Genomic DNA, 22,858 nt, shown 5'->3' with positions numbered 1-22,858 from the left:
CCACGCCAGTGGTGACGAGGAGGGCAGGGTCCGCGGGGCTGGAACATCACATCCGAGCCTGCCACCGGTACCAACCAGGCAGCGATAGGGTCCAGCGAGCGTCGAAAGATACAAAGGCGAGGCCTCACTCCATATCCACCTTGATCAGGACATACCAATCCGGCCCTCAGCCTCACGAGACAGCCACTCCGCTTACCCCGGCGGCGGTGCCGTTTTCGCCACCATTTTCGTCGCGGGGTGGCGCTGGAGCGAGGCAGAGGTATGTCGGGATGTCTGATAGGAAAGTAGGCAGAGTTTTTTGTTCATAATAATCAAAGTTGACCAGATCTTTGGCGAAGATTCTTAGATCCAGCAGCGTTTGGCGATCATACACCAGCAGAGTGTTAACGGTATGTGCAACAAGTGTTATAAGTAAGAAAAACACACACAACAGTCGGAGCAGCTGACGGCCCGCCTCCCACACTGGCGCCATCTTGCTTCCTGTATGTATAGTTGATGCAATGCAAACAAACAAGATTATATGGAGAATGTGGTTAATATAAAATGGCAAGTAAAAACACTAACGTTTTGTCCCTGTTGGTCTTCCACTCTCCGGTGTGACGTCTCTGTTCCCGCCCTTTCGTCTCCTTATTGTTTGTTAATTAGTTCATGCCCCGCACCTGCTTCCTCTTGATTTGTCCCCTTTATAAGGTCCCTGTGTTTTCTGTCCTGTGCTGGATCATTGTTCTGTTGCGTCGTGTTTGTCTTTGTGGTGAGTTCTTGTTGTGTAGTTAGTTTAGTTTACAGTGGTCATGTCAAATGTTATTATTTCTAGTCTAGTTAGTCCCTGTCCGTGTTGCTATGTTTTGTTATGTTACCCCATGTGGGTCTTTGTTTTGTATTTTTTAATTATTATTAAAGTCTGTCTTGTTAACCCCTTACCAGCTGTCTACACTTGGGTCCTCTGTCCTTGTCTCCGTGTCTCACTCCGAGACTCATGACAGTTATACTATCAAGATATCAAGTCAGTATAGTACATTAAACAAGTAATTACTTTATTATACAATATAATATTCTATTTTGTCTGTTGAAACATGTACACAGATGTCCAAAGTACAGTAACAATAAATTAATTAATAAACGTTAAACAGAACATTACATTAAAAAGCTTAAAATGCTATACATTCATTTGTATATGATAATGTTCTATATACAAATATACACATACACTAGCACATTTTTCTTTACATTTGCAAATTTAGTAAAAATGTTTTTTTAGCACTCACTATTCATGTTGACATGAGTTATTGACTGTAAAAGTGACACCTTTTGTGGCATGTATGCAGATTTCTATTACTTACAACTCTTTACAAATCATTTTTAATTATTTGATCATGCTTTTGTGATACCAAATATAGTTAAAATATATTCATCATTTGTAAATGTTTATCAACATTTAGTATTTATCATGTAACTTTAGGGGAAATGGACTCTTTTTTTTCTTACACATTTGCATTGTTTGTAGCATGTATGCCGGCTTCTACTAACACACGCATCTTTAATTGTCTGTTCATGTTTTTGCAGTACTCAATCTTAGGTTGAAACTATTCAAAAAGGACTGATTTTGAAAAGCCACTAAACAATAACATGTGAAGGGATGCATGTAGTATAGCATCTCAGTATTTTTTATACCAAATCTCACCACTATTTAATTTTAACACTGTCTTTTCTCCCTGCAGTCTCCCTCCACGCCTTCTGAAATGTCCCGTGGCCCGGTGCCCCAGCAAGACAAGGAGTGATGTCATCGGCCTCATTATTTTAACATTTTTAATTTATAGTTAATATTCTCTTTCTGTCTATCTACGTTCCTGTTCTTTAATGTACATTTTTTATATTCTTTGATCTATTTTTATTTTTACATATTTTCTTTTAATATCTTACTTATTAGTTGGTTCTCATGTTTTGTTTGTTATTGTTTACACTAAATATATTGTTTAAAATGGCATTTACTTGCATTTACAAAATAAACCAATTAATCAACACTTGTGACTGCTGAATTTGAAAAATGTTGTTTAAAAATTAAACTGAAAAAGCAATATTTTTATGATTTAAAACTAGCTTGGACATTAAATGTTTATTTCCTTACATTTACATTAGTGACCACTTAACGTGAATTTCATTATTAGCTTTCCATTTGACTATTTCTAGATTGTATTTTGTGAATGTTACACAGTTACTGAACATTTACTATAAATTCCATTAAAACTCATTTTATTTATAAGCATTGAATAACATTGAGAGAACACGTATAAACAAGAACATAAGGTTAATAATAGTCCTAAAGCATAGAAAGAATGTATAGAAAACATTTGTATATGAAGAAATAAAATGTTACAATAACGTTTTGCTGAAAAACGTTGGGTCAACGTTATAAAAACGTTTTGCAGAACGTTTTTCATTATCTTAGAAAAACATTAGGAGAACGTTTATATAACAAGAGAATTTAACATTCTAATAATGTTTTGGATAACGTTCTTGTAACCAATAAAAAACGTTAATAGAACGTTTAAAAAACTGGACGTTTTGAACGTTCCTAGAACATTTAAAAATAACGTTTCTATAACTTAATGAGAACGTTATAAAAACGTTCTTATAACATAAAATTGTTAGCTGGGTTCATGTTTCAACACATAATACTAAGGATGAAACATTTTTTTAATTTATTCTGGCTATTGTATATAGGCCTCCAGGGCACCACACAGATTTTATTAAAGAATTTGGTGGGTTCTTATCAGAACTAGTACTGGCCGCAGATAGAGTCCTTGTCGTTGGTGACTTTAACATCCATGTAGATAACGATACAGATGCCTTAGGAATGGCTTTCAAAGACACTCTTAACTCCATGGGCGTTAGTCAACATGTGTCAGGACCCACTCACCTTCGTAATCACACTTAAGATTTAATACTGTCTTACGGTATAAATGTGGACGACGTTAAAATCCTTCAGCAGAGTGAAGACATTTCGGATCATTATCTGGTATTATGTTTGCTTCACTGGCCTACGTCTGAAAATAAATCGTATTGTTACAAATATGGTAGAACAATAACTTCAACTACCAAAGATTCGTTTCTCGATAATCTGCCCGAAGTGTCTCAAATCGCTAGCATGAGAAATAACGTTGAAGATCTTGACACTACCACTGAAAATTGTAATTCCACCTTCTCGGAAACGCTAGACACAGGTGCTCCTCTACGTTTAAAGAAGATGAAAAATGTCAGTCCCACACTGTGGTATAATGAACACACTCAGGCTCTAAAGAAAGCGGCCCGAAAAATGGAGCGCATCTTTAAGAAAACTAAATTAGAGGTATTTCATACAGCATGGAAGGATAGTATTCGAAAATACAGGAAAGCCCTACAAACTTCTAGATCCGCCTACTTTTCATCACTAATAGAAGAAAACCAGCACAACCCTAGGTTTTTATTTAACACAGTGGCTAAATTAACAGTGATGAATTTATGAACTACTTCACAAATAAAATCCAAGATATTAGAGAAAAAATGATAACAATGCAATCAGAAGTGAAACCCGCTGAACAAACTAACTACAGCGCCCTTAAGGAGAAAATGCAATTAATTTAAACCATAGATCACGATGAACTGTCTAAAATCATTAGATCATCTAAATCAACAACATGCATACAAGACCCTATACCTACAAATCTACTGAAAGAGATGCTCCCAGAAATTATAGATCCTCTTCTTAGTATTATTAACTCATCTCTGACATTAGGACATGTGCCTAAAGCATATAAGGTGGCTGTTATAAGGCCCCTTGTCAAAAAAACCCTACTCGACCCTAGAGAACTAAGGAACTACAGGCCTATATCGAATCTACCTTTCATATCTAAAGTTCTGGAAAAGGTAGTTTCAACTTAATTATGCTCCTTCCTCCAAAGGAATGACATCAATGAAGAATTCCAGTCTGGATTTAGAGAATGTCACAGTACCAGAGACTGCTTTGATCAGAGTTACAAATGATCTGCTATTGGCGTCTGACCGAGGTTGTATCTCGTTATTTGTGCTGCTAGACCTTAGTGCTGCTCCTACATAGACTCGAAAATTACGTCTGCATTAAAGGAATAGCTTTGAAATGGTTTAATTCTTATTTATCTGACCGTTTTCAATTCGTAGCAATAAACAATGAGGTGTCACGCAAATCGCAAGTCCAGTCAGTGTACCACAGGGCTCAGTCTTAGGGCCTCTGCTCTTCGCATTACACATGCTACATCTAGGAGATATAAGAAAGCGACACAGAGTTAGCTTTCACTGTTATGCTGATGATACTCAACTTTATATTTCCTCGAAGCCTCATGAAACACAGCAGTTCCATCGAATAATGGAATGCATAGTCGATATAAAAAACTGGATGAGTAACAACTTTTTACTACTGAACTCGGACAAAACAGAAGTGTTACTTATTGGACCGAAAACGTCTTGGTTACGGATGTAACGTCAGTTCCCTTTCTGTCGGACTCTCGACGTTGTGTCGAGCCGACAGATGGGGTTCGCTCTTGAGAACCTATCAACTTCTGACTAGTTTAGAAAAGGCCAATGAAAATTGGCGAATGAAATTTGCATGCCGAATTCCGCCCCGGACATCCGGGTATAAAAGGGAGACGGCGTGCTGCATTCATTCACCTTTTGGTCTTAGGAGCCTAAGCATCTGATGATCTTCTGCGGATCTTCGTTGATCTACCTACGATCTCACGATCTACCTTCCTGCTGGAATCTACGAAGTGGTGCAGCGGACAGTCCCTTCCTGCAGCTACTCTCCCCTGGGCGTCTCGGCAGTTCCGGAGGTGTCAAGAGCAGATTTCCTTCTAAAAGAGCAAATTTCTCCAGCGTGGCATGGCCCGCTGCTCTCATGGTTGCAACGCTCATCGAGGAGGGGGACGGACACGATGTCTGCCTCAGGTGTTTGGGTCTCCGGCATGCTGAGGCAGCCTTTGTGGATACGTCCTGCCTGCACTGCGGGCGGATGGCAATCCAGACGTTGCGGTCCCATAAAGAACACAGCCACCAACCCGTCTGCTACCTGCTCCGAGACTGCAAGGGCTACGGCCCTGCTGTCCGCTTCGGTTAGCACCGGGGGTGATATGGGGATCGGTTCTACCCCATCCAGGAGACGGTTCTACCCCGTCTTGTTCCTGAGTCACATACTCGGGAGTGCGTGACGACAATGAGATGTCGCTTGCTGCATCGGAGGGCGACCTGTTGGCATCCGACCCCGACGACTCCTCTGAGCTCCCTCCCTCGGGGGGTCGAGCCCAGGAGGAAGCGGCTGTCGAGATGTCATCCATGCTATTCCGGGTCGCCGCGAGCATTGGGTTGCAGTGTACCACACTGCCTCCTCCCCAGCGCTCGCGGCTGGATACGTGGTATCTGGGGTCTAAGCGCAGCTCCAAGCCGCGCCCGGCCCCGGTCCCGTTCTTCCCGGAGGTGCATGTGGAGCTCAGTAAGTCGTGGAACGCCCCCCTCACGGCCCGTTTCCGTCAGACCGGCTCTGTCGCCCTTACCTCCCTCGATGGCGGGGCATCCAGAGACTATGTCGAGCTTCCCCAGGTGGAGCGTGCTGTCACGGTGCACCTGTGCCCGCAGACAGCGGCCACCTTGAGGGCTCAGCCTAGACTCCCTTCCAAGGCATATAAGTTTTCGGCATCCCTGGGGTCAAAGGCTTACACTTCCGCGGGACAGGCTGCCTCCTCCCTCCACGCCATGGCCATCCTGCAAGTTCACCAGGCCAAGGCATTGAAGGAGCTCCACGAGGGTAGGACCGACCCAGTGGCAATGCAGGAACTCCGCACTGCCACTGACCTCGCTCTACGGGCGACTAAGGTGACGGGGCGGGCCCTGGGTCGGGCGATGTCCACCGTGGTTGTCCAGGAGAGGCACCTCTGGCTAAACCTTGTGCAGATGAGGGACTCTGAGAAAGTTCGCTTTCTAGATGCCCCCATCTCGCAGGGTGGGCTGTTTGGTGACACCATCGAAGATTTCTCCCAACAGTTTTCGACGGTGAAGAAGCAGATGGAGGCGATCAAACACATCCTGCCCCGCCGCGACTCAGCCGCCTCCAGGCCTTCGAGATCCCGAGTGGAGTCTGCTTCCCAGCAGCCCCGGTCCTCCTCGACTCCGGTTCCGGTTCCAGGGCCCCCTTCTCAGGCTGCCTCCCGGAAAAGGACGTCAAAGAGGAAACCGCCACCCCGCCAGCAGAAGCGGCCCTGACGGGGGGACCCCAGGGAGATCGAGCTACCATCGGGCCCGACCCCAGCGACATCGCTGGGGGATCGGACAGGGACGGTTCCTGCCCCGACTCACCATCTGCTGGCCTCCTCCGGGGCCACTGTATCACAAAAGGAGTTTCCTCTCTCTCTGGGTCGTTACAGCCGCTCCCACTCACGACACAACAGTGGACGGCAATGTTGAGTATAAACACCAGCCCTCAGCACTCTCAGTCAGACAGTGCGTTGAGCTGCACAAACGCCAGGCAGGAAAAACAACACAGCTGTTCTCCTCCCCGGGGGCTCTCCCCTGGCAAGGGATCCGCATTGCTGGCCATCGAACCACCCCCTGAGGGCGCAGTGAGGCAGATCGTACCCCTAGTCCCCCTGTCTCGGTTCCTGGGAGCCTGGCTTCGGCTTCCCAGGCTGTCAGGTTGGCTGAGGAGGACGATCCGTCTCGGCTACGCGATCCAGTTCGCCAGATGGCCACCCAAGTTTCGGGGCATCCTCTCTACCTCAGTCAGAGGCAAGGATGCTTCCGTGCTTCGGGCCGAGGTCGCCACCCTTCTGGCGAAGGGAGCGATCGAGCCAGTCCTACCAGCCGAGATGTCCAACGGGTTCTACAGCCCGTACTTCATTGTCCCCAAGAAAGACGGGGGGCTGCACCCCATCCTAGATCTGCGTGTCCTGAACAAGCACCTACACAAGCTGCCGTTCAGGATGATGACGCAGAAGCGCATCCTGTCATCCGTCAGGTGTCAGGATTGGTTCATGGCAATCGACCTGAAGGACGCGTACTTTCATGTCTTGATCCTCCCTCGTCATCGGTCGTTCCTACGGTTTGCTTTCGAGGGGCGGGCATATCAGTACAGGGTCCTCCCCTTCGGTCTGTCCCTGTCTCCACGTGTCTTCACGAAGACCGTGGAAGCCGCCCTCCTTCCCCTCAGGGAAAGAGGTGTGCGGGTACTGAACTATCTCGACGACTGGATAATCTTGGCACACTCGTGAGATCTGTTCTGTACACACAGGGACCTGGTGCTCCGGCACCTAGATCAGTTGGGGCTTCAGGTCAACTAGGAAAAGAGCAAGCTCTCCCCTGTGCAGAGCATCCTCTTTCTCGGTATGGAACTCGACTCTGTCTCCATGACAGCGCGACTGACTACAGAGCACGCCCAGTCAGTGCTGAATTGCCTGAAGCTTTTCAGACAATCAGCGGTCCCCCTGAAACATTTTCAGAGGCTCCTGGGTTACATGGTATCCTCGGCGGGGGTGGCCCCCCTCGGGTTGATGCACATGCTACAGAGTCGAGTTCCTTGGAGAGCGTGGCACACCGGCAGCAGGCGTATGGTCATCACGCCTTTCTGCTGGCGCACCCTAACCCCCTGGTCTTCCATGACCTTTTTGCGGAAAGGGGTCCCCCTAGGGCAGGTGTCTTGGCACGTCGTAGTGACGACGGATGCCTCCCTGCAGGGTTGGGGTGCCATGTGCGACGGGCACGCAGTGTCGGGGCGATGGATGGGCCCCCGCCTGCGTTGGCATATCAACTGCCTAGAGTTGTTGGCTGTGCTACTTGTACTGAGGAGGCTACAACCTCTCGTGCAGGGCAGGCACGTGCTGGTCCGGTCGGACAGCACAGCTGCAGTGGCGTATATCAATCGTCAGGGTGGCATTCGCTCACGGCAGCTAACACGACTCGCCCGACGCCTCCTCCTCTGGAGTCAGCAGGTGATCAGCTCCCTGCGAGCCACACACACCCAGGGCGTCCTGAACCAGACAGCAGATGCGCTCTCTCGTCAGTCGACGCCTCACGGAGAGTGGCGACTCCATCCCCGCGCAGTCCGGCTCATACGGGAGCAGTTCGGCCAGGCACAGGTGGTCCTGTTGCCTCCCCGGACTCCACCCATTGTCCGCTTTGGTACTCCCTGACCGAGGCACCCCTCGGCACGGATGCCTTGCACACAGCTGGCCGCGGGACAAGCGGATGTACGCCTTCCACCCAGTGAGCCTCATCGCACTGACCCTGTCCAAGGTCAGGGAAGAGGAGCATCAAGTGGTACTAGTTGCGCCTTACTGGCCCAACCGGACTTGGTTCTCAGAGCTGATGCTTCTGACAACATCTCCCCCCGGGCCGATTCCCCTGATGGAGGACCTTCTTTCACAGGGGAAGGGCACATTGTGGCATCCCAGGCCAGACCTCTGGAACCTCCTTGTCTGGCCCATGACCGGGACGAGGAGATCCTGAGTGGGCTACCCCCGGCTGTGGTGGAGACCATCACCCAGGCTAGGGCCCCTGCCACTAGGTGGTTATACGCCTTTAAGTGGCGCCTCTTCTCGTCCTGGTGTGCCTCTCGCGGAGAGGACCCACAGAGATGCTCAATCAGGCACGTGCTGTCCTTCCTACAGGAGAGACTTGAGAGAAACCTCTCCCCTTCCACACTGAAAGTGTATGTTGCCGCAGTAGCCGCACATCACGAACCAGTTGGTGGCAAGTCTCTGGGACAGCACGACCTGATCATTAGGTTCCTTAGGGGCGCGAGAAGGTTGAATCCACCACACCCACGCTCCGTACCCTCTTGGGACCTGGAAGTGGTCCTTCGGGCCCCTGGGAGAGGCCGCTCTTTCTCACCTCTCGATAAAGACGGCCCTCCTAGTGGCACTCGCCTCCATCAAGAGGGTGGGGGACCTACAGGCATTCTCTGTGTCCACGGACTGCCTGGAATTCGGGCCTGGAGATTCTCACGTGATCCCGAGACCACGGCCCGGCTACGTGCCCAAGGTTCCCACCACTCCTTTTCGGGACCAGGTGGTGAACTTGCAGGCGCTCCCCACTGGGGAGGAAGACCCAACCCCGTCCGTGTTGTGTCCAGTACGCGCACTGTGCCTCTACTTGGACCGCACGCAGAGCTTCAGAAGCTCTTAGCAGCTCTTTGTCTGTTTTGGAGGTCAGCAGAAGGGGAGGGCTGTCTCCAAACAGAGGCTGGTGCACTGGATTGTGGAGGCCATCGATATGTCCTACCGATCACAAGATCGCCCCTGCCCGTTGGAAGTGAGGGCACACTCCACCTGGGGTGTGGCCTCCTCGTGGGCACTGGCTCAGGGCGCCTCTCTGGCAGACAACTGCAGAGCTGATGGTTGGGCTACGCCCATCACCTTCGCGAGGTTTTACAACCTACGTGTGGAACCGGTGTCAGCCCGCGTCTTCTTTAGGGCAACAGATAGGACCGGCATCCGGTAGGGCGTACGCCTGCGAAAGCCCTTCCCCCTTCCTCTAGGGGGAGCAGCGGCTATTTCGCCTCCCTTCTTTCCCCAGTGGGTAAAGAATAGGCATTCCATCCATCACTAAGCACCTCCCTGGGGGGCAGGCTGGGCAGAGCAGCCCTGCCCCCTTAGGCCGGGGAACAGCTCAGTTATCTACCACATAGCTCTAAACAGACCTGTCCTGAAAGGATGTCCTGAACTTGAGCGGGCATCTGGTAAGTTGTATCGCATCCCGTAGCCACCGTGATGGTTTGGGGGCTCTAGTCAGGCTCCCAGGGACCAAGACAGGGGCTAGGGGTATGATCTGCTTGGGGGGTGGTTCGATGGCGAGCATTGCGGATCCCTTGCCGTGGAGAGGCCCCCGGGGAGGAGATCGGCTCTGCTGCTTACCTGCCTGGCGATTATGTAGCACAACGCACTGTCGTTTGAGAGTGCTGAGGTCTACTGATTATCCTCGACATTGGGTCTCGCCGTGACGCAACGTCGAGTTGCCGAGCAACGTCATGTAGAGGGTGAGAGCGGCTGTGATAAACACCCAGAGAGAGAAGAAACTCTTAAGAGAGTGGGCTGTTGGGACGGGGCAGGAACCATCCCGGATCGACCACCCAGCGATGGAATGGCTGGTGCCGGGCCCAATGGCATTCTCGATCTCCCTGGGGTCTTCCCATGAGGGCCGCTTCTGCTTTCGCCGCAGCTGCTGACGGGGCAATGGTCTCTTCTTCGATGTCCCTTCCCGGGAGGCCACCTGAGTGGGGGGCGGCCGAGTCGTGGCGAGGGAGGATATGCTTGATATCCTCTGTCTGCTTCTTTACTGTCGAGAACTGCGGCTCAACAGTATCACCAAACAGTCCCCCCCCCCCTTGCGAGATGGTTGCGTTAGGGCTGTAGTCAAGTCCACCATTGTCGAGTCCAAGACAAGTCCAAGACCAGGACTAGTCGAGACCGAGTCAAGTCCGAGTCCAAAGAGGTTCGAGTCCAAGTCGAGTCCAAGTCAAGACCGAGTCCAATTGAGAAAAAATCATGACTACAAGACCACATACTTAACTATTGATAATTTATGTGATGCAAGAGACAGCATATCTTCTATTCTAAGATAATCATTTTCATTATTGTTTGTAATGATCAAAAAGCAGATAAAATAAGGTCATTTTATTTTTACTATATAGTAGGGGTGTAACAATATGCGTATTCGTATTGAATCGTTCGGTACGAGGCTTTCGGTTCGGAACGCATTACAAACCGAACGGTTCGTTTGACTAATCCTAAAATAAGATAAAATTGCTTAAATTGTGTGAAATATGATGTTCTCAGTGCGACTTATCTCAACAAGGCAACCCAAACGACGTAAAAGGCAACGTGCTGTCTGCCACTCCCACCCACCCCCAAAGAAAAACACAGTTGCACTTAACCGTTACTCCAGTCAGGCATATTAGCGCTGTTGGACTTTTAAGGCAGTCCTGCATGTTCAAAAATTTGTACAGAGACGTTCTCCAAAATCGATTAGAAGTTTATTATCAGATGTAAAAAGTAGCAAAGCTTTGGGTTGTCAGACGATCTCCTCACTCCACCACAAGCCAACAACCCAAATTATTCAAAAACACCCATATTTATTCAGTATGTGACGTCGCTCGCATCTTCTGACTCCTCCTCTGCCTTTTAAGGAGTGCTGCTCCCTTTCCACCAATCACCGTGAACCAGGTTATCTGACTCTGTCCTTTTTCTTAGTTCCTGCAAAATAACATCTTCTCAAAACATACATCCTGTGGTCAGTCGCTAGTTTTGAGGAATGTTCTCTAGGGACAGTTTCTTTTGGGGAGTGGTCTCCTAGAGACAGTTTCTTGTGGCCGGACAACGTACCAACATTCTTAACATTCTTTTAGTAAAAAGAAAACACTCAATCATCTAATGCTTTTAATTATGTAGCGTTGTTTCTTAATCCTATGATTCATTAAAACACATCACAACTCATGATTATACTTAAAACATATGCAGTGGATTGATTCATAACATTTCTTTTATGTGTGACTCTTTGTGTGTGTGTGTGTGTTGATTTAGATAATTTATGGTTCCAACCCCCACTTATCCTGTCTCACTTCGTTTGCCACAGTAACTTTCCACTGAGTAAAATAGAAAGCACATGACAAAAGCACACAGCTTAATGATTTAATGAAAGAAAACACTTATTGATTATATTGATAATTAAATCATACCTTTATCTGAAAAATATTCCCACAGCGCATAGCAATATGGCTAGTAACGTGAATGTGATTACCTGACCAGAAATAGAATATCCTCCAAAAATCAACAGGTCTGGTTTTTGGGACCACTTTGGTTTCACTGTAAATTATGAGGGGGATGGCAAGAGAGTGGTGGATAAAAACACTATGGTATGTCGCATCTGCTACACAACAATAAGCTACATTAGCGGGAATACTTCAAACATGTCAACTCATTTACGCCGACATCACCCCAGTGTGTCAATAGCTGGCAATCGACGAAAACAAGGAGAAACACGCATGCTACAGACTACCCCCGCAGCATTTATGCAGGCATTTCCAACTGATTCGAACAAAGCAAAACAAATCACTGCGGCGATTGGTACATTTACAGCCGCGGATATGAGACCCTACTCTGTTGTAGAAAACGTGGGTTTTAAAAATATGCTTCATGTAATTGAGCCCCGCTACACTATTCCTTTACGAGGCCATTTCAGCAACACTGTAATTCCTGCTTTGTACAAAAAACAAAAGCCCAAATTGAGAATCAATTGGCCGAGGCACAAGCGGTTGCACTGACAACTAGTGATGGGTCGTTCATGTACGATTCGTTCTTTTTGAACGAATCTTTAAAATGACTCGGGAGTAACGAGTGTCTCAGCGAGTGATTCGTTCATTTTGTGTTGACCGCGCATGTGCAACATTGTACCAGAAACAGTAATGAAGTTCGTCTCTCGAGTCATCGGGTCCGAGTCCTTTCGTTCTTTTATACCGGTAAGAGAAATGATTAGTTCGTCTCTCGAGTCATCGGGTCCGAGTCCTTATACCGGAAAGAGATGATTAGTTCAAACCTGTAGATTAGTTCAAACCAGGCAAACCTGCAGCCTGTACCGGAGTCTTCGAGTCCGAGTCTTTAACGTTACGTGACCACTTCCCGGATCATCAGTCTAATGCATGATGTACGTGTTATATGTTGTATTATAGGAAGAAATATTATAAAATGATCAAAAGATATGTGCAATAAACATTTTCTCTAAAACGTACCGTTCTGTTCTTTTTTCTGTCAGTATATTCATAAATGTTTCTTGTGGATTTCTGCATGTGTTTTTAATTTATCTTAATAACTAACTATTTTGCATAAGAACTGTGCTGGCAAAATATAAACATAAGCAACACTAGTAAAGTCAGTGTTTATGTCTAATGCATATATTACACAAGTGATCTCTTATTAAATAATTGCACATTTAAATGATTTCAATAGCCTATTATTATATACTTTGCAAACTGCATGAGACTTTTTAGTAAAAAACAACAACCTGTAAACCTTATTGCATACCTGAGTGACCCAAAATTGTTAATGAATTATAAATACATAACTTTACAGAAATGCTGTCAGGAAATAATTAAATAACTGTTTCTCATAACTTGTCCCTAACTACAATATAAGTTATTTCTTATTATATATCTGATCAAAACTAGCATAAATAAACGTTATGGGGTAATTTGGCTATTAACATGCAACATTAATTTAACTCTGCTCAGATGAACGAAATGACTCGAAAAAAGATTCGTTCATTTTGCTGAACGAGATTCAAACATCCGAATCGCAAAAATGACTCGAACTTCCCATCACTATGACAACGGAGGGCCTCTGTAGTTACATGACTGGCCAAGTAAAAAACACAAATGTGGGATAGACTTTAAAGTTTAAAAGTTTTATATTTTATTATGATTATACAATTCCTTTGTTCAGTTCATCTTTCTGGAAAAACCTAAAAATTGAGTAAAAACAGATATAAAAATTGTTCTTTACTTTGTATTTGTGTCTGTCTACAACAAAATTACATTTCATTTTTTTGTTTTATATGCTGCTGAGAAAACACCACAGACGATGGGTCAAGTATAGCTCATTGTTCAAAGTAAAAAAATCATACTTTATGATGTTAGTTTTAATAAATAAAAATGTGAAAAAAATCAAGGAAATTTTTCTGGCATTCTTCCTTTTTGCTGTATCGAAAACGTACCGAACCGGGACACCACTGTGCCGTATCGAACCGAACCGTGAATTTTGTGAACCGTTACACCCCTATATATAGGTATAGCACTAAAGTCACAAAGCCGAAGTGTAACGTTTATTACTGTTGGGTTTGCCCCACTGAAACTGGTGATTATGATATTGATCACTACAGTACTCTGATCAAGGAGTCAGAGACATCGGATTGAGGTTGGCCATTTATTGCACTAGTGACCATATATACATTTGAGGTAGGCAGACATATGTATATAGGTAGTTTCTGAAATAAATAAAATAACAGAAATCAATATGTAAATAGGATAAATGAGATCACAACTTAAATTACAAATTCAATAAACAATATGTGCATTGTTTAAATATACAAAATCTTAACCAAGGCTTGTCCATTATAATCATAAGTTACATAGCGCAATGCAATATAACACTTGAAATCCGACTTGTATGGCAATTACAAACATTTATACAGCCAGTAATAATGCTAAGTCCTGACAAACGTCAGAGCACCAAGAACATTAAATGACAACTAGAAATTGTGGAAACATTTCCAGCACGAGCCGAGATGCTAGCGGGCTAATGTACTGCAGGTGCAAGTGCAAACATAAACGTTATCTCGTAACCAACATAAGAATTACACAGATGGCAATCGCATTACACAAACTGTGCCATTGTTAGCAAACATAAATGCAAACTTACTGGTTTATAAACTTTATCTAGCGCATGAAAACGACCCTAGCGCTAGTCTGCTGACGGACAGCTGCGTCTAATTCACTCTATGAATAAGCAGCTGCGCTAAGTCCGCCTGCCCTAGAAACACTGCATTACGTAACTTACGTACCTCGTAACCTCACGCGTCACACCGGTAAAACACAATATACTTAAGAGGGGGAATTCACAACAATTACTTTTTTAAGGAACTTTTTTATCAGCCCTCCTAACAGCAAGGTTGTGCAGCAATGAACACTTTTGTGCGGTGTGTGTGTGTGCGTGCGTGCGTGCGCGCGCCTGCCCGTGCACGTGCGTGTTCGATAGAGGAGCCGCTTGAAAGAGCAGAGGCTCCACGGCTCGTTTATAAGCACGTCGGTGCCCATCCTTAAATAACATGTTCATCACAATGACAATAAAAATACGATCAATCTTATCTTTAAGCCCTACTTTCCAAACTTTCTAAAATACTCAAATGCAATGCTAACTCTGAAACATGGCATTAACTTACCTCTCTTTGTGATGCCTTTGCAGGTGTCTTACGAAATTGGATGTTGTCCCACATGTTTCGGGGAAAGTTTTGTTGCAAAAAGTTTCCTTTTAAGCGCACTGTCGATACATTTATTATGGTTTGTAAAACCAATCTGTATTATGCCGCTGCTCGCTGACATCGTGCCTGATGAATGATTGACGCTGGTTCGCGCCGCGGACGAATCGTTCATTTGAACCGGTTCTTTCTTTTTAGTGAACCGGTCGAACCAGTTCAGCTGAATCGTTCCCGTTTAGCGTCTCCCGTAAACACTTAATATTATCCACAAATTAATTCAGTTATTCACTTTCTGGCGTGCATGACAGTCCCGCGAACTTGAACCAATATACCAGAGTTATTTAGTTACAACAACAGCACACACTGAACTGAACTGCTGTGTGAAGAGAGAATTTATGAGCACGCGCAGCTCTCGTTCTTGAGTCGAGAGTCGGCAACAGTTTTCGGATCATTAGTTTTCGGATCACAAGAATATTGCTCTATCAATGTTTTGTTTTGAAGGAGAAAATAAAACATATATCGATGGACTCGGACGAGACCGACTAGAACATTTTCGAGTCCAATGACCAAGTCCGAGACAAGTCCGAGTTCAAATACCAACGAGTCCAAGACAAGTCCGAGACCATTAAAAAACATCTCGAGTACTACAGCACTAGGTTGCGTCGAGAAGGCGGACCTTCTCAGCGTTACTCATCTGTGCAAGGTTCGGCCAGAGGTGTCTCTCATGGACCACAAGTGTGCACATCGCCCGATCAAGGGCCTGCGCGGTCACCTTCGGTCGCCCATAGAGCGAGGTCGGTGGCGGCGCGGAGTTCCTGTATAAGCACTGGGTCGGTCTTACCCTGGTGTAGCTCTGTCAACGCCTTGGCCTGGAAGGAGCCATAGCGTGGAGAGAGGAGGCAGCATGGCCCGCAGCAATGTAAGCTCTCGACACCGGAGATGCCGAGACCCTCCATGCTTTGGACGGGAGTCTAGGTCGAGCCCCCCAGCTGGCCGCCGCCTGCGGGCATGAGTGCACCGCGGCGGCATGCTCCACCTGGGGGATATCGACGTATCCTCTAGCTGCCTCACACTCGAGGGAAGAGAGGGTGACAGAACTTGTTTGACGTGAACGTGCCGGAAAGGGGCGTTCCAGGTCTTACTAAGCTCTTCATGCACTTCCGGTAAACACGGCACTGGGGGCAGGCGCGGCCTGGAGCCGCGCTCAAACCCGAGGCACCATGTAACCAGCGCTGGGAGAGGCAGTGCGGGCACTGCAACCCAATGCTCACGGCGGTCCGGGAAAGCATGGCTGACATTTCGACTTTCGCCTCTTCCTGGGCTCGACCCCCCGAGGGAGGGAGCCCGAGGAATCGTTGGAATCGGATGGCAGTACGTCACCCCCCGATGCTGCAAGAGACATATCATCACCACGCATCGTGTACGAATACGTGGTTGAGGAACAAGACGGTGGGACCGTCTCCTGGGGAATGGTCAGACGAGCTAGACGAGGTGCGAATGGTCCGTGAGTCAGTGGCTGGCGGATTAACGCTCACAGTAATCCTCAAATCACCCTCGCTGCTTGCCGTAGCGGGCGGCAGGGCCGTAGTCCTGCCATCACGGAACGGGGAGCAAACGAGGTGCTGGCTGAGTCCCGTGGGAACACAGCCACCTGTGATGCAACGTCTGAATCGTCAACCGCCCGCAGTGCAGGCAGGACGTAACCACAACATCTGCCCCAGCGTACTGGAAGCAGACACCATGTCCGTCCCCCTCCTCGATGAGTGTGTTGCACCCATGAGAACATCGGGACATGCCACGCTGGAGAATTTTGCTCTTTTAGAAAAAAACACTCGAACACTCTTGGCACTGCCGAGACGCCCAGGGGAAGTTGCTGCAGGAAGGGACCGTCCGCTGCACTATGTCGTAAGATTCCAGCAGTAATTCGGCGTAAAGTTTGAAGTCTCGAAGTCGATCAGTGTGAAGGCTCCGAAGAACAAAAGGTGAATGAATGCAGCACGCCGTCTCCCTTTTATACCCGGATATCTGGGGGCGGAGTCCGGCATGCAAATTTCATTCGCCAATTTCATTGGCCTTTTCTAAACTAGTCAGAAGTTGATAGGTTCTCAAGAGCGAACCCCATCTGTCGGCTCGACACAACGTCGAGAGACCGACAGAAAGGGAACTGCTATACGTAACAACCAAGAATACTGTACTGCTTAACTATTGATGGATGTTCCATAAAACCCTCGTTGTCAGCAAAGAATATTGGCATTCTATTCGATATTAATCTGTCATTCGAGAGCCACGTGGCCAACACCTGTAAAATTGCATTTTTCCATTTTAAGAATATATCTAATCTACGTCATATGCTGTCAATGTCAGATGCAGAAAAGTTAATTCATGCATTCATTACATAAGACTAGATTACTGTAATGCACTGTTAGGTGGTTGCCCTGCAGGCTTATTACAAAAGCTCCAACTGGTCCAAAACACGGCAGCTCAAGTTCTTACACGTACAGAAAAAGTATGAACATATTAGCCCGGTTCTGTCAACCTTGCACTGGTTACCTATAAAGCATCGCATTAACTTTAAAATCTTGCTTATTACCTATAAAGCCTTACATGGTTTAGCTCCTCAGTACTTGAGTGAACTCCTCTTGTATTACAGTCCTTCATGTGCATTAATCTCTCAGGCTTCCTGTCAGTTGGTAATACCTAGAATTTCAAAATCAAGTGCAGGTGGTAGATCCTTTTCCTATCTAGCGCCTAAACTTTGGAATAGTCTTCCCTGCACTGTCCAGGAGGAAGACACACTCTTTCAGTTTAAATCTAGACTAAAGACACATCTTTTTAATCTTGCATACACTACACTTCCATAATATAAATCTGCATTAGTTAGATCAACCGGAACCAAAAACACAACTGATGTACTTGTTGCATCAAAGAGTGCAGAACAGTACTCTACTCTCAGCCAGTCTTGTCTCATTGTTCCAAGGTTACCACAGTGAGCAGGATGCAGTTCATCGCCAGACCTGATGGTAGAGCAGAGAATGGAAAGTGACGACCTGACAAGAGCTGAGATGATAGAGCTGGATAAAGAAGGACGCGGTCACTTGACAAGTCTTCACCACAAAATTTAAAATGCTATTAGATTATTAATGATAATCTTAAAACTATATTTTACCTAATACCTAATTATAATCTTACCTAATTTACCTAGTAAATTTATTTATTTTTATTTAGCGTTGTTGTGCAAGCTCTGTCGAGCTTGTGCAGAGGCAGCAGCTTTTGCCAGAGGGGAACTGGAATCCCCTGGTTGGGCCTGGGTTCTCCTGAGTTTTTTTCTCTATTAGAGTTTTGGTTTCCTCGCCACCGTTTGCATACTGTTTTTTGCACTATTTGCCTGGCCGGGGGGGCTGCTTTAGAGTTAGAATTTTAAAGTTTTACTTAATTAATATTGCATATAGGGATTTATAGTATGTTATATTTGACCTGTGCTTCTCTCTGTGTTCGGTGATACTGTCGAGCTCGACAGATAGGGAGCAGACAGAGGATATCAAGTATGCCGTCACGGAACGGGAAGCAGACGAGGTGGTGGCCAGTGGGAACACAGCCACCCGTGACGCAACGTCTGAATCGTCAACCGCCCACAGTGCGGGCAGGACGTATCCACAACATCTGCCCCAGCGTACTGGAAGCAGACATCGAGGGTGAGACAGCTGGAGGATACGTCGTTGTCCCCCAGGTGGAGTATGCCGCTGCGGTGCTCGTGCCTGTAGGAGGCGGCCACCTGGAGGGGGCTCGACCTAGACTCCCGTCCAAAGCATGTGGGGTCTCGGCATCTCTGGTGTCGAGAGCTTACATTGCGGCGGACCAAGCTGCTTCCCCAGGGGAAGGGGCACGTTACGGCATCCCAGGCAAAACCTGGTCTCCATGTCTGGATGGGACGAGGAGATCCTGAGTGACACACCCCCGGTCTGGTTGGGACGTCACTCTATACGCGACACGCTATACGCCCATAGGTGGCACCTCTCCTCGTCCTTTCACTTCTGATTGCATTGTTATAATTTTTTCTCGAATATCTTGGATTTTATTTGTTAAGTAGTTCATAAATTCATCACTGTTATGCTTATATACAGGATCAGAAGTCACTGACGATTTATTTTTTGTTAATTTAGCCACTGTGTTAAATAAAAACCTAGGGTTGTGCTGGTTTTCTTCTATTAGTGATGAAAAGTAGGCAGATCTAGAAGTTTGTAGGGCTTTCCTGTATTTTCGAATACTATCCTTCCATGCTGTACGAAATACCTCTAATTTAGTTTTCTTAAAGATGCGCTCCATTTTTCGGGCTGCTTTCTTTAGAGCCTGAGTGTGTTCATTATACCACGGTGTGGGTCAGCCATTTTTAATCTTCTTTAAACGTAGAGGAGCAACTGTGTCTAGCGTTTCCGAGAAGGTGGAATTAAAATTTTCAGTGGTAGTGTCAAGATCTTCAACATTACTTCTCATGCTAGCGCTTTGAGACAATTCGGGCAAATTATCGAGAAACACATCTTTGGTAGTTGAAGTTATTGTTCTACCATATTTGTAACAATGAGTTTTATTTGCAGCCGTAGGCCAGTGAAGCAAACATAATACCAGATAATGATCCGAAATGTCTTCACTCTGCTGAAGGATTTTAACATTGTTTACATGTATACCGTAAGACAGTATTAAATCTAAAGTATGATTACGAAGGTGAGTGGGTCCTGACACATGTTGACTAATGCCCATGGAGTTAAGAGTGTCTTTGAAAGCCATTCCTAAGGCATCTGTATCGTTATCTACATGGATGTTAAAGTCACCAACGACAAGGACTCTATCTGCGGAGATAGAGTACTAGTTCTGATAAGAACCCACCAAACTCTTTAATAAATCTGTGTGGTGCACTGGAGGCCTATATACAATAGCTACAATAAATTAAAAGCATGTTTTATCCTTAGTATTAGGTGTTGAAACATGAAGTTCCATGACTTCAAAAGAATTTGGGCTGAAAGTGTCAATATTTTGTGTGGCCACCATTATTTTCCAGCACTGCCTTAACCCTCTTGGGCATGGAGTTCACCAGAGCTTCACATGTTGCCACTGGAGTCCTCTTCCACTCCTCCATGACGACATCACTGGTGGATGTTAGAGACCTTGCGCTCCTCCACCTTCTGTTTGAGGAATCCCCACAGATGCTCAATAGGGTTTAGGTCTTCACCTTTACCTTCAGCTTCCTTAGCAAGGCAGTGGTCGTGTTGGAGGTGTGTTTGGGGTCGTTATTATGTTGGAATACAGCCCTGCGGCCCAGTCTCTGAAGGGAGGGGATCATGCTCTGCTTCAGTAAATATTGGCATTTATGGTTCCCTCAATGAACTATAGCTCCCCAGTGCCGGCAGCACTCATACAGCCCCAGACCATGACACTCCCACCACCATGCATGACACCTCACCTGTTTGCCGCCACACACACTTGACACCATCTGAACCAAAATAAGTATATCTTGTTGTCATCAGACCACAGGACATGGTTCCAGTAATCCATGTGCTTAGTCTGCTTGTCTTCAGCAAACTGTTTTAGAAGAGGCTTCCTTCTGGGACGACAGTCATGCAGACACATTTGATGCAGTGTGCAGCGTATGGTCTGAGCACTGACAGGCTGACACCCCTCCCCTTCAACCTCTGCAGCAATGCTGGTGGCACTCATACGTCTACAACCTCTGGATATGATGCTGAGCACGTGCATTCAACTTCTTTGGTCGACCATGGCGAGGCCTGTTCTGAGTGGAACCTGTCCTGTTAAACCACTGTATGGTCTTGGTCACCGCTGTAGTGTATTTCGGGGAAACTATGAGTTTAACCACAGTAACATATGTATAATTAATTGTGATTAACCATTAACTATTCTATACACTTTACCTGATGCAGCAGAATTAATAATAGCGACAGACTAAATGTACTCGTCCAGCGAGTGATCAGCAGATCGTATATCAACTCTAAGAAATATTACTTTACTGGCCTTGGAAAAACAATATTCTTACTGTAGTACAGTACCACTTCAGAAATCTTAACGAAGTCAAGCAGTTTAAGTGACGTCGATATGTGATAAATAAACACAGAAATGATTCGAGCGTGGTTACAAATGCAGTTTTATTAAATACACTAAGGGGAAATAAAACAAACTAACTAACAAAGACCAAACAATAACAAACAAACATAAAGCGTAAAAGCTGTAAAGAATGAAAGAAATAGACAAAGCAAATAATGGCAGTATTAAATCAGCTATTCGCATCTGCATAAACCATCAAGGAATATCTCCTTATTTAAAAGGGGCAAAGCTTAAGCGCAGCTATTTAGAAATAGATCAGATACTTGCATTGGCTTCCTGATTGTACTGGGACAAGTTCTGGTGCGCGTGCAAAAAGGTGAGTCCGGTGCGAGTGGGTGCGTCCGTCAAGTGGGTGATAGCGAGTGGGTGAAAGCGAGTGGGTGAGTCCGTCGGATTCTTTCTTAGAGCCGGATTGGCTGACGAAGGTAGAACGAACTTAGCCAAAGCAAACTGCCGGAAGAAGCTGTCTCCAAGGAGAGAGACAGGTCTCGAGAGGGTGCACGAACACGAGCGAGCGTGAACACACACAAGCGAGCACACACAAGCGAGCGCTGTTTCCTTCATGCACAGACGTTATAACACTGGGGGTGTCACGCCCCTCCAAGGTGGGTGATCCAATGTGATGAGATAGTTTTGGGTGCGAAAACATGTTTCTTTGTCCGGCACACTAGCTCATTTGCATTTATGGTCGCCTGGGAGTTTGGAGCAGGAATAGTCTTAGAATAAAATAAAATGAGTATGGTATAAAATACATTACTGTGCTACACACCATATTCCAAGAAATGAGGAGGGGAACATTTAGATATGACCCATGAAAGGGTTATAATCACATTGACCTGTAGTTTGTACAAGAATGTAAATATAAACAGAATACCACTAAGCACACATGCCTTTGAGGTTATAGGTGAAGGAGAATAACATGGGGACAAGCATACACTGTGGGGTGGATGTATATAAACTTTAAACAGTCTTTTTGTGGCTAAGGAAAGCGAAAGAGACATTCTTTTGGAAGAATTTGAGGCTCTCAGTCCCTGGGGGCTACATGGCTTTTCTCACTTTGGTGAACAGTCCTGTCTTCCCCCAAGAACCTCCTTTGAAGTCGAGGGGAGAGTATTGGAATCTGTCCTGGTCAGTGATGAAGGTGTTGAGATGGGGCAGTTGGACCAGACTCGTTGGTGCCTGGTAGAAGCCCTGGTGAGAGGTTACTGTGTTTTACGATCTTACGATCCCAGATGGTAAACTTTGTTCTGACCAGACCCTACACCATGCTGCAGCTCAGTTTCAGGGTCTTGGCAATCTTCTTAGAGCAACAATTGTTTTTTTTTCAGATCCTCAGAGAGCTCTTTGCCATGAGGTGCCATGTTGAACTTCCAGTGACCAGTATAAGAGAGTGAGAGCAATAACATCAAATTAAACACACCTGCATCCCATTCACACATGAGACCTTGTAACACTAAAGAATCATATGACACCGGGGAGGGAAAATGGCTAATTGGGCCCAATTTGGACATTTTCACTTAGGGGTGTACTCACTTTTGTTGCCAGTGGTTTAGACATTTAAGGTACGATGAAGTGGTATTGTTTATTGTTTTATACTGTTGTACGAGGTCTACTTATGAAGTTCGCGTGGTTTTTCCATTCAAAATCATAAAAATCAATAACTAATAGGCTATTTTCTACCCAGGTTTTGAGGCCAGCTCTGCAAACACTCGGTTTTAATGGGCGTGCC

Source organism: Triplophysa rosa, linkage group LG14 (assembly GCF_024868665.1).
Source record: "Triplophysa rosa linkage group LG14, Trosa_1v2, whole genome shotgun sequence".
NCBI lineage: Eukaryota > Metazoa > Chordata > Actinopteri > Cypriniformes > Nemacheilidae > Triplophysa > Triplophysa rosa.
Note: the sequence above shows the minus strand (reverse complement) of the source record.